The 13,891-nt window shown below is 40.3% G+C and overlaps 1 protein-coding gene across 1 annotated transcript in view; it reads left to right on the forward strand.

The window, feature by feature from the left end:
• The window catches only part of DDX31 (DEAD-box helicase 31), a 90,058-nt gene that overhangs the window by 71,716 nt on the left and 4,451 nt on the right, over positions 1-13,891 (forward strand).

The raw sequence follows: 13,891 nt of genomic DNA on the forward strand, positions 1-13,891 counted from the left end.
TTAACTGGCAACCTTTTAACACCTTTGAACTTATTAGTAACAACCTTGAAAACACCAAACCAGCTCCCAAAAAAGACTAGCATTGAGAAGCTGCAGCTGTAGCTCCCTGTAAAGCAATAATCTAATCATTGGGAGCAGCTTGCCTGCCAATTTTTATGTGGCATTTACAACCTCCTTAATATCACTTAATTAGCTGAAGGAAAACTTGGAATCTTGCCCACTGAAAAATTTTTCTCGGTTTAGTTGGTCTACTCATCATTTTATAAAAAGACAAATTGGGCCAAATATGATATCAGAAAATGAACAAAGCCACAATCTCTGAGGTCCCCATATATGTAGGTGAGATGGTGGCAGAACCAGGATGGAGTCTATTTTACAATGACCTAATAGTAATTTAGGAAGATGTGTTAACCAGTGGAGCAATGAAAAGCCAAAGCAATGATCTGAAACTTTGATAGTATGTGTATAGATTGTGTAGCCCTACCACTTGCTCTTTAGCAAGTTTAGCTATAGTTCAATATCTGTTCTTTTATAGCCAAAGGATTTAGAGACAAATAAGTATTAACATATGGTTTTAATGCAAGAAAATTGAGACCAAGAAGAAGCAAGCAAGTCACTTCTCCAAGGTCGTGAATCAGATAAAGAAAAAGGACCTGAGACTTCCTCATCTTCTATTTAATGATCACACATGTAGTCACGATCACGTTAGAAATCCACACCAACTGTCATATTCTCTATTCCAAGCTCTGGAGTCTCTAGTAACTTGGAAGGAGTTATAGATTCCTTGGGCTGGAAACAAAAATGTCATCTAGTCCATCCCCAAACCTCTAGGTGGGATAAATTATCCTCCCCCCTACCCCCCCCAAAAAAGTTTTCAGAATAGAAAATTCTGGAAATTCAGCTTTTTCTTTTGAGCATGCCCCAACCCAAACTCCAAATACCCCCTTGAAACAATATGTTACCTGTATTACACGGTATATAACAATGTGTAACTTTCTGGCAACTCCTGCCCTCATACTTAGGAACTGCAACATATTCTCTCTCAAACACCTTAACCACTCAGTTCCTCAATCTACTCACTTCCCATGATCTACTTCTCTGCCCCACCTCAGCCACACATAAAGATGGTCATACTTTGATCTTGCCATAACCCGAAAATACACTTCCGCCACATTCAAGAATTCCTGAGTCAACTTGTCTGACCATACTCTAGCGGCTTTCCAGCTCTCCCCCTAGCTTCCTGTACCAAATCCTACTCTTCTTCCACACTATTACTTCCAGTTCTCTCCTAGGCCATCTCCCTTGCATTCGATCCTCTTTTCCCCATCTTGACACCTTGGTGAACCAGTTCAGCTCTATACTGTCCTGGTCTCTTGAGCCCCTAGTCACTTTATCTACATACCTTCCATGTCAACTCACTATCTCACTCTCTATAGTGGCTCTTCCAAACTTTTTCATCCTTCTTCAAACTTCCATGGTACCCATGGGGCCCCCTCCTATCACCTTCTCAGGGGAGAAACTTGCCTTATGTTTTACAGAAGAAAATTGAGACCATTTGCTGAGAGCTTCCTCTTCTCCCCCTTCCTCATTTCATATCATTCATAACCCTTCTGCCACTATCTTGTCTGACACCCCTGTCTCACATGAAGAGGTGGCCTTACTTCTTACCAAAGCTAACCCTTCTACCTGCACAAGTGAGCTTATTCTATCCCATTCCATCTCCAAAAGATTTCACCCATCTGTTATCCCTACTCTATCACTTATTTTCCATCTCTCCTGCCTACAAACACGATCGTATCTCACCCACCCTGAAAAAGCTCACTTGATCTTTCCATCCTCACTATCATCTACCAGTTGTAGCTAAACTCCTTGTAAAGACTGTCTACAATAGATGCCTCCATTTTGTCTCCTCTCACTCTCTTAACCCCTTATAATCCGACATCCAACTTCATCATTCCACCAAAACTGTTCTCCAAAATTAATAATTATCTCTTAATTGCCAAATCCAATGGCCTTTTCTCAATCCTCAGTCTCCTCAACCTCTCTGCAGCCTTTGACACTGTTAATCACTCTGTCCTTCTTGATGCTCTCTTCTCTCTAGGTTTTTGGGACACCACTCTCTCCTGGTTTTCCAAATGACACTTCTTGTTCCACAAACAAGACACTCTATCTCTTTGCTCTGGACATTTTCTCTGGCTGTCCCCCATGCCTGGAATGCTCTTCCTCCTCAACTCTACCTACTGACTTTCCTAATTTTCTTTAAGTCTGAACTAAAATCCCATCTTCTATAGGAAACCTTTTCTAAACCCTCTTAATTCTAGTGCCTTCACTCTGTTAATTATTTCCTATTTATCTTGTTATATAGTTTGCATATATTTGTTTGCTTCCCCCTCCCCCATTAGATTGTGAGCTGCCTGAAGGCAGGAAATGTCTTTTTGCTTCCCTGTATCCTCATACTTAGCACAGTGCCTGGCGCATAGTAGATGCTTAATAAATTTTTTATTGGCTATTGGCATTGTGGCATAAGAGGAAGAGCAGAGTTGGGCAGAGTTCTAGTCTCGGCTCAGCTGCTAATTAGTTCTATGATCTTAAGGATTTTCAGTTAACTCCTCTGCGACTAAGTTTCTCAACTAAAAAAGAAGAGATTGGTCTAGAAGATCTCTAAAGACACTTTTAACTCTGACATTCTGTGGATCTTTAAAAATAAGAACTACGGCCTTCCCTTATTAGAATGAAATGACATGTGGCCTACTTGCAATCTTTCATGAATGCAGGCTGTCTTACTGTAAATAATGGTAATTAGAATGTATGTGGTAACTTTTTTCCCCATTGCTCAAAGCGTATTTATGTGGTTTAGGCTTATCCTCACAGTTATCTATGTGAAGTATGTGGGGAGCAGTATTACCATCGCTAAATTGAGAAACTGAGATACAGAGACTAAGTGACTTGTGCAAGGTCACACAGCCAGTAGTAGGTCTTGGGTTCAAAGTCCTGAGTTGCAGGGTCTGAAAATGAGAATAGAAGTCTTCACTATTCATAGTCCTGATGGTTGTATACAAGCTAAGTAATGCCCATGCTGTGGTTGCCACTGGCAGGTCTAAGATACAGGCAAAAAAAAAAAAAAGGAAAGAGGAAGAGGGAAAGGATTGGGGAGAAGAGAGTGGAAGAAAAAGGAAAGAATGGGTCCAAAGAATGGAGAGTGCAGATAGAGTGCTGTAATAGGGAGAGGAAACGCAGACTGATCATTGTAATACATCATATTATATAAGGGTATTGAAGTATTGTATAACAAAGTGCCAGTCAAGGTTTGGGTTGGGGAAGGTCATTTATGCAGGAAATAAGGGAAGGCTTCATGAAGAAAATGCCATTTCAGCTGAGCTTTAGAGAATGGATACAGGCTAACACGGGCTGGAAAAAAGTGAACATTTCACTCAGAGGCAATGTCATAAGCAAAGGCAGGAAGGCAGGAAAGCACAGGACATGTTTGGGGGACAAAGAGTATTCCAGTTTGGTTCACAAAACACCTGGAATAGAAGTAAATAAAGGCTGAAAAAGTAGAGGAGTGCCCAATTGTGGAAGAGCTTGAGTGCCAGACAAAAAAAAGTTTGAATTTTATTTGATAGGCAATTGGCAATGACTGATGATTCTTTGAACAGAGTATAATGAACGGATTGATGGATAAGAAATATTATTCTAGTGGCAGTATGAAAGATGAGCTAGAGAAGGTAGACTAGAGGGGAAGGTGCCATAGATTGCTTCCCCTCCAGTAACTTCTCTTTCCTCTTGTTGTAAAGAAGGCCTGGTGCCCATTCCAGTGGGTGGCTGTATTCATTACTTCAAATCCCATGTGTAAATTCCAATGATGCAGTTCCCAGGAGTGTCTGATGAGGAGCAAAATGGGCAATAGGGAACATTAAACAGGCTTTGAGATTCCATTGCTCGGCACAGGAAAGGAAGATCACTCAGAAGGGCATCCACACCCCCTGCTGATGGACCAGCTTGTCAGAGCAGCTGGCTCTGTTTCTCTGACCTCCTAAATGGAGGCAGTAAACCAGACCCTAGTAATTAGACACAAGGATGCTCTGGTGCATCCTCATCCCCCAGATGGAAGGTCAGAGCACTTGACCTTAGTGATAAGGTCAAGGAGAAGCAATAGGAGCCACTGGTAGCTATAAGGTCAGACATAACTGGCATGAGCAGAGGACTATGGATGTTATTATGCAGTGCTTACCACTTTCCTTTGACACTTCTCATCATCATCATCATCATTATTTGTACTTTGGGCTCTGATGTAAGGACCAAAATGTGAAATTCTGTGTTTTGAAATCCACTACAAGTTGTATCTTTGAAACATCTGTGCTGAGAATAGGATCTTTGTTGTCTAAACTAGAACTTGAGATGAGAAGACCCCATTTGGCTGGATTCGTTTTTTCCAGCATTGCATTAGCCATAGCTGGGCTCAGATTCATACCAAAATTTCATCTCTAGGGGCATTCTTCGGTGGTGGGAGCTGAGTATTTCTCCATTTGCAGACTTGATGCAAATCTAGTTTCCTCTTTCCTGTGCTCTCCCTATACTCAGGTGCTGCTGGGCCCCTATTCTTTGGAACAGTGGTTTAATTATAGGTGTGCTCATGTAGCCTTTTTACATTTGGCCCCTTGCTCCTATCACTTGGTTTTTTCCAGCTGACACCAAGCAATTACCAGCTTTCTGCCTTCTCACTGAACAAACACACCTTCATCCCCACCCTGCTAATGAGGCGATTAGAGGGATTTCACAGTGACCCTTAGCTTCCTCCACACCTGGGTCACCTGCAGACAGCAGGAACCACATGGTGTGCTTTCAGACAAGCAGCCAGGGCTGACAACAAAGAACAGGAACCCAACCAGCCTCTCTTGGGGGTGACGCCAGAGACTGTCAAGTATACTGTTGTAGCTCTTGAAACTTTGGCCTTCTGCTGCATTGAAGCCCTGGAATTGGAAGAAGGAAGGAAGTACAATTCAAATCAGTGACAGATACCAGTTGAGGGTAGATGCAACAGGAGATAATTCACCTTTTCACCAAAGCTTCTAATTTTGAGTTCTTGAATTACAGGAAACTGAACACAAGACAACATGTATTACACACACACACACACACACACACACACACACACACACACACACAGACACGTATATGTATGTATACCCCAAGAAGAAGAAACCTTTGCTAGCTCATAAATAGACTTTCTATGTAGTCATCTCAGACATATACCCCCAAACCACTCATCTAGTCATCCTATTTTTCTTCCCCAATGAACAACTCATCCCTAATTCCTTTTCTGCTGCAGGAATATGTATATCCTTGGCTACTCAGCGATTTCTTCACCTGATAGTGACAAAAAGCTCTTTCTCTCTGTTACTATCCACCTCCCAGAATTGTTGGGAGGAAAGCGCTTTGTAAGCTATAAAGTACTCTAGAAATGAAAGCTTTGATTGTTATTTGTTATGACCTATACAGTTCCAGTTAGTTTATGTCAGCCTCTTGTCATATCTTATTCTGAAGCGTTCGAGTTGCTTTGCATTTTGTTCTCGCCCTGGAACTGATGCTGCCATGTTTCAACCCAGTGCATTGGACCTGACAGTCCATGATATGAGGTGGTATCGTAACCATTTACAAGTACAAGATTGTAAGTTTCCTGGCAGAAGGGACCATATCTTATTCATCTTTGTCTCTCAATGCTTAGTATAGAGCCTTGCACAGAGTAGGCATGTAACATTATTTGAATTTACTGCTCCACAGAAAGGATGTCATTTGGGAGTGCCAACCTTTGCAGCTTTTCAGGCCCTTTTGTAGACTGGGTATACATTCCCTACATACCTTTTGGAAGCTACTTCAAAATAAGCATTAAGGAAAAGAATAAGTTTATAAGATATGTGAAGTATTTCTATAATAAGGCATTTTCTCCATATCCAGAAAGGACAGAAAAAGAGTTAGATTAAAAAGAGATATTTGTTTGGATACAAAGAAAAACTTAAAATTTGATTGTCAGGGTCACCAAATACTAGAATGGACTCTGAAGATTATAGAATCTATATTTCTTTTTTTTAAATTTTTTTTTAAAGCAGTTAGGGTTAAATGACTTGCCCAGGGTCACACAGCTAGTAAGTGACAAGTGTTTGGTCTGAGGCTGGATTTGAACTTAGGTCCTCCTGACTTCAGGGCTGGTGCTCTATCCACTGTGCCACCTAGCTTCCCCTTAGAATCCATACTTCTGAAGTTTTTCATGACAAATGGCAGTTATCACCCTTGGATTATATGGCTATCGACTTGCCTAAAGACAGAGAGCTAGACCAATTAATTTCTCTATGCTACTTTTGTTCTAGGTTCTGTGAGCTAGAAGCAGAGGATCAAGCTTGAATTATATGATATGAATCAACTGCTTCTAATTAGGTTAGAACTCATTAGGCAATTGCATTATAAGTCATTTAAAGCATAGTAAAATTATCTTTGCCCACATCTTAACATTAAGCTTGTTCTTGAAATGTAGAACTAAGATTAATGCCTGACAAGGGGAGGGGAGGATGACTTCAGTTCAGTAGAAGGAAACACTTCCTAACAATTAGACCAGACCAACAATGGAATAGGCAGAGTAGATGGTAAATGCTATGTCAAAGGAGGTCTTAAAGCAGAGGTAGGATGATCATTTACTTGTAGGGATGTTGAAAAGCGGATTCTTGATCAGGTGGGAACTGGAATTCATGATTTTCAACTTTAAGGTTCTATAATGATGGAAAGGATCTCTTGATTAAACTAATCAATTCTACCCAATTCAACATGTGGGAGATGAAGAAGCCTGTAATATAGGCCTCAGCAAAATAATAATCTTCTCTTTGTCCACAAAGAATTAGCTAAAAGTTTTTGTGTGAATCGCATTTATTGGTTGGCATTTAGTTGTGAAAACATGCTCATTCAGCAAATACATACTAAGTGCATATTATGTACAGGTTATTGTTGTTCAGTCATTCAGTCATGTCCAACTCTTCCTAACCCTGTGGACCATAGCATGACCATACTGTCCATGGGGTTTTCTTAGCAAAGATACCGGAGTGATTTGCCATTTCCTTCTCCACCAGATTGAGACAAACAGAGGCTGAGTGACTTGTCTAGGGTCACACAGCTAGTAAGTGTCTGAGGCCAAATTTGAACTAAGGTCTTCCTGACTCTGGGCCCAGCACTCTATCCACTGTGCCACTTAGCCTTCATGTACTGATAGGAAGGAAAAAAGGAAACAAGCATTTATTAAGCTCACTGCTAAGTGCTTTACAAATATTAGCCTGTGTGATCAGTTACTCAGTGAGCATAAGGCTGTCATATTCCTAAATCTAGAACTGACAGTGCAGAGCGCTCTGGACCATTGCCACACCTTCAGCACCCACTTCTGCTTCCCTCCCAAATCCAGTGACAGTTTCTAAGATGTACACATCTGTGTGGTGCTGAAATAGGCGTTAAAATGCATTGGAATCTACTTAATGATCAGAATTAGGAAAGGATCCAACATCTCAGACTAACAGTGACTTAAATGTTTACACAAGTAGTAAATGACAGAGCTGAGACTAGAATCTAGTTCTTCCACTTCTCAATCTCATTATCTTGCCTTTATCACCTTAACCCAAAGTTTATTAGGGCAACCCTTTATCCTTCTCCTGTAGGTAATCACCTTCATTCAATTAAACAAATATTTACCAAATACTTGCTATGTACCTAGCACTGTGCTACTCCTTGAATCAGGTCTTAGAATTTTCCTCCATTCCTTTGCAGCTCTTTATAATGTGGTATTAGGGAAAAGTCCTTTTTTTATGTCTGTCCTTGGGTCTACAGGGTAGCCCTCCAAGATTTAGCCTTAGTGTCTGATGTTTGTGCAGGGCACACTAACAAAATAGGGACTCTTCTGAAGCACCAGTAGTTTTTCAGAAAAGTCAGGTTTTATTTAGTGCAGGCTGATCAAAGAGGCAGCCTACTGTTGTGCCAGAAACTCACCCCACTCTACATCCATGCCAACATAGAACCCAAAGGTTAAGAGGCTTCTATGGCTAATCCCTTTCCTTGGATGACTATAAAGATCTGATAATATGATCCACTTCAGGAGGCTAAATTATCATCCCTCACTGGCAGAATCTTCACCTGAACTACTTTGTTGCACCAGAGGGACGGCTTGTCAAATTCTCCCTGGACTTGTTTGTTGTTCTGTCTGTCATTGGAGAGCCACCAGAATTCTGTTCAAACATTGCTGCCTTTTCTCTTCCCTAAGAGCTAGGCAAGGCAGAGAAATTTCTCAATCATTGCCATCTTATCTAAAGTCATTGCCACTTCTCCCCTGATCACACTTGAAACCAGGGTTTTTCCATCCTATTTGGGGGTATATTTTCACTTGGAATTCCTTTGGGTCTATCTGTGGCCCTAGATAGTTTGTTTACAAGGTGGATCTTTCAGACTTGAGAGAATGCATTTTACCAGACTTCAGTAGACTTTGAGGCATCCAAAAGGGGTGTGTGTGTGTGTGTGTGTGTGTGTGTGTGTGTGTGTGTATGTATGTGTGTGTGTGTTTTGTAAAGAGGAGGCAAGGAAGTTTAAAAAAGGAAAACCCAACAGCATACCATACCAAAACACATCTTAGTTCAATAAGAATTAGTTAATGCAGTTCTCTGCATTTTCAGCATCAGATTTAGTTTGAAGTTCAAATTAAGTCAGCAGATATTAAGCACCTAATGTCTGCAGAGTTGTATTAGGTATGGGGATAGGTGGGAATGCAAAGTTTACATAAAATATGGTCCCTGCCCTCAGACAGCTTATAGTCTAATGGGGGAATATAAGTATTTATGTAAAATACTTTGCAAATTTTAAAGCATTTTGTGTATGTTCGCTTTTTTTTTTCAATTGTTTTCAGTCATATCTGACTCTTTGTGACCCTATTTGGGGTTTTCTTGGCAGAGATACTGGAGTGGTTTGCCATTTCCTTCTCCAGGTCATTTACAGATGAGGAAACTGAGGCAAACAGGGTTAAGTGACTTGTCCAGGATCACACATCCCATAAGTGTCTGAGGCCGGATTTGAACTCACTAAGAAGAGACTTAACAGGGCCAGGCCTGGCACTCTCTTTGCTTTGAGATACCTAGCTGCCTCATAGTTATTATTAGAGCCAAGTATACTGACGTGCGAATTGAGCTGAGATTTTACTTTATCGAGGGTACAAATAACATCTGTCCTTCCTGATGAGTACCAGTTCAACCCAACAACTTTGGGTAGATTTACTCTTCTTTCACCATAATTAGATAAACGAATTTGTTTGTTGGTAACTATAGGATTACTGTTTTGGTGACTACTGGTGAGAGGGGGCCTTTGGCAAAAACCAGGAAGACTGCAGGTTGGCACTGGAGAAGATTGAGACCTTAAGTTGCCAGGGCATGTTTAGATTTAGAATTTCTCATTTTCCTATCTACTTATTGCCTTGTGATTCAGGCAGGGCCTGCAGACCAGAGAAGAAGCAGAGAACTAGCTTGGTCACTAAATGAGGGCCCCATTTGGACATCTTGAATGCTTTAAAAAAAAAATCCAAATCCTCTTCAGAGCTTCTCTTCACCAAAGGCAGAGAAACCAAAGCCATAGACTGAAAAACTGAACACCTGCTCACTCTGTGGAGCATAAGGATCCTCAGAGTAGTGACCTGGCACATTTTTCTACCAGGTCTGTAGAGGAATTAGGATTTGCTGGTGGTGGACTATGCCTTGGCTGGAAATAAAATTGTAAAATGCCTGGAAAATGTTTCAGTTGTCAACTTAAGTAGAGCAGGACCATCTCCAAGACCTGATTTCTATAGCATCTCATTTTCTGCACTGTGGACTTGGGAATGTTGAGCAAATACCCTTTGAGAACAGTTTTGTGTATCTTCTGTCGATTAGCATCCAGTGCCCCAGAACCCTACCATATAGCACATAACCTTATTATTATTAATGAATTAATACATCTTGGACACTGATAAGATAGGAATTCATTATAGGATCATAGATTTTAGCTGAAAGGCACATTTGAGATTATCTTGATCAACCTCATTTAACAGATGAGGAAAACTGAAGGTAAAATAGATTAAGTGATTTCCCTGAAGTCACTCGAGGGGCAGCTAGATGGTGTAGTGGATAGAATACCAGTCCTGGAGTCAGAAAAACTCATTTTCATGAATTCAAATCTGGTCTCAGACATTTACTAACTGTGTGACTCCGGGAAAGTCACTTAACTCTGTTTGTCTCAGTTTCCTCATCTATAAAATGACCTGGAGAAGGAAATGGCAAACCACACTAGTATCTTTGCCAAGAAAACCCCAAATAGGGTCACAAAGAGTCAGACACAACTGCAAAGGAATGAACAGCAAAAAGTTATATGTATAATGAGTGGCAGCCAGTCCTTGAACCCAGGTCCCAACTTCATTCCAGACCGTGTTCCACAGTTCTGCCCTGCTACTGAGATATACTCCAGTGCTTCATCTTGGCATGGAGGTTGATAGCAGGTTCCCAAAATCACTGTTGATGGAATGTTAGCCCTGGCAGAAATTATCAAGCTTAGAAGATTTCAGATATGGACCCAGTGTTGGACTGTATATCTCTCATTCAAAGATCAGCCTAAGTAAGTTTATAGAGCTTCTTCACTTAGAGAGTAAATAATGAGGTGATTAATTTTTTTTTTCAGCCATAGAAACTTGAAACTGTCTACAAAGGTATGAGGTACTGTGTTCTGCATCAGCGGCAGTGTGCCCATGGTGATGAAATCATAAGTCCTTGAATTATTTATATAATATGTATACACACACACACATACACACATGCACACACATATATATCTGTTTATATACGTGTGTGTTTATGTATATATACACATACACACTATCTTTTTTTTAAAGTTAAATTTTGTTTTATTTTCAAGCAAGAATAATATTTCTCTCTCTTCCTTGCCTCTCCTTCCATCTCTGTCGAGAAAGCAAGAAAAACAAAACCTCTGTTGCAGGCATGTATGGTCAAGCAAAACAAAATTTCTCATTGGGCATATCACAATCTGCAATCACTTCTCTGTCAGGAGGGTAGGCAGCACATTTTTTCACAAATCCTTAGGAATTGTGATGGGTCATTGTGTTGATCAGAGTTCTCAAGTTTTCTAAGGAAACAAGAATTTCTTGGGAAATACACATATTATATCTGTTTTTTGTTTGTTTTGTTTTAATCAGCCAATGTCCATCACATACATGTCTAGTCAATCAAAACAAATTTCCACATTGGCATATATGTATTCTTACCTCACCAAATATACATTTACAGACACCTATTTTATAATATATATGCTCAGATAGATTAAAACCTATGTGCTCTTGGCTAAAAATGCAAGTTTGCCAACCTGCTTATCTTTGGCTGAAAGTTTTGGTGGTGACACAGCCCGTGCCATTTTTGTAGGCAATTAGTGTATCAATCAGCCAGGTAATATTCTATTTATTTATTTTGCTTTAGCAGTGGCAGGAGAGATCTTTGAAGTGTAGGAGCTAATGCTGGAGAGGATATTTTGACTGATACTTTGCATATGTTGAAACCCAGGTTGTTACATTTAAAATTATACACATTGTGAACACTCAGCTTCAAACGAGGGGGAAGAAAAAGCATTCCTTCCTGTCAAAACCTTTTCACTCTGTCTGTCATATAACCCAACTAAAAATAAACTGTAGGCACATAGAACTGGCAGCCATCAGTTTGGAACAAGTTAAGTTCTCTTAACTGCCGGGCCTGTCTCCTGTCTTTTCCAAATCACAAATCAACCCCCTTGCAACTTGGACCTCAATCAGGTACAGAGAAGAGAGAGAGGGTACATGAGCAGGGGCGCTGCCGAATGAGAAATAGCGTCCCGTAGAAGGAGCACAGTGGAGTAGCAAGAGCGCTAAACCAGGGGTGAGAAGACATGGGTTTCAGTCCTATGCCTCCACTAATTTGCTGTGTTAACCTCGGACAACTCATTTGTCCCCTGTAGGGGGTCAAACTGAGGGTTTGTTCATCTGCTAAAGGAAGCTGAGACTTGCTCTTTGTACTTGACAGAGTAGTGATGGAAGGGAAAGGGAATAAGCATTCATGTGCCAGGCTTTAGAAATATCTCATTTGATCCTCAAAACAACCATTAGAGGTGGTGTTCTTATTATTCCCCTTTTACAGTTGACAAAACCAAATTAAATGGAGGTTAAGTGGCTTGCCCACGGTCACATAGCTAGTAAGTGTTTGAGGCCAGATTTCAACTCAGGTCTTCTTGGCTCCAGGTTAAGCAACTATCCACTATGCCACTTACACTTGCCTTTGTAAACCTAAAAGCACAATATAAATGTGAACTCATTATCATCATAAAGTCACTTCCCAATCCTTAAAAGAAAAAAAAATGGCCCCTTGTAGGTGTTGCCACGAATAACTTAGTCAGGAATCTAAATGGTGCTGGAAAGGGCTACCCTCCATCTGGCAAAACATTTTACTTCACTTGGTTATCTCTAGGGAGTAGAAGTAATACAAGCTTCAGATGAGGTTTTTCTTTTTTTATAGCACCATAGATTTAGACCCCAAAGGCTATCGAGTCCAATTTCCTCATTGTACAGATGAGGAAACTGAGACCATGTGATTGGCCGTAGGTCACACAGGAAGTATAAGCATCCAAGCTGGCATTTGAACCCAGATCCTCTGACTCCTGGCCAGTGGTTTTTCCACTGTGATATGTCGCCTTTTGTTTGGGTTGGTGTTTTGGGTGGAGGACAGAAGGCAAGAAGCTATGAGGACTGAAGGTAGCCATGTTGAAGATTTATAATAGTCTCAAATGAAATGCTCTTCAGTAACATCCACAGATATGATCACTACCGTCATAATGAAATGAATAATAGAAATTATCATTTGAAATTTTCCTCTTCTTAACCCTCTCCATTCTCTTGTCCCCCACAAATAAACAACCTTAAAGTTTCTTTTTCCTAGCAATCCAAATAATTATTTCAAATCTTCATTCTGGCAGTAAAGACATGACTTCTCATACTACCTAATTTGTACTTCTATGCAAAAAAGAATTCCACTGGAACATAGATTTATATCATATAAATTTCAGTATACCGTAATTTTGAGTTGAGTCCTCTGGTACATAACTGCATAAAGTAATGAATGGTCTGATATAACTTGGACTTATAACCTTTTATAGCTTATATTGAAAAACAGTTCTTAACTGTCTCTTCTGATCCCTATCTTACAAAGGGTTTCCACTTACTTAGACTATAAGTTCAAGCATTTGTCCACTATTGTCTTCATCCTAGATTGAAAAAGAAAAAAGCAAGAGCGGGGATAAGGGCATAAACTATCTTCCTAAAAATATATACCATATTCTTAATGCCTAGAGAATTATTGCAAAACCAGTGGGCACTAACTAGGTGCCAATGATAGCATTTCCACCATGTGTTGTGTGTTTTTAGTGGTCACCACTGCTTTTGAAAACAAATTCGAAACCCATCTGTGTGTCTTAGGAAACATTAAATATTTCACTCTGCAGTTTATGTAATCATTTTCCCTGTGTTTGATTGAACTTCTACAAATTTCCCTCTCTGATCTTCTGATCAAATGGCAAGGCTACCGTCTTTTGAAAACAGTTACTGCAGTTCAACAGCTGAAATTGATTTTCAACCTTTGGCATTTTTCAGTGTGGATTACTGCAGTAGAGAGACCTCTCTCCATTACCCAAGGCTTGTGTGCAGTGTTGGGAGGGCTGCAGTTGTGGCCAATGTTTGATACATAAACCAAGCTTCTTAAATGTACCCTGGGACTTGATTTTGAAGGGACCAAAAGATTAAAAAGCCCTCCCAGTCCAA

Source organism: Phascolarctos cinereus, unplaced genomic scaffold (genome assembly GCF_003287225.1).
Source record: "Phascolarctos cinereus isolate Bilbo 61053 unplaced genomic scaffold, phaCin_HiC Scaffold_2;HRSCAF=192, whole genome shotgun sequence".
NCBI lineage: Eukaryota > Metazoa > Chordata > Mammalia > Diprotodontia > Phascolarctidae > Phascolarctos > Phascolarctos cinereus.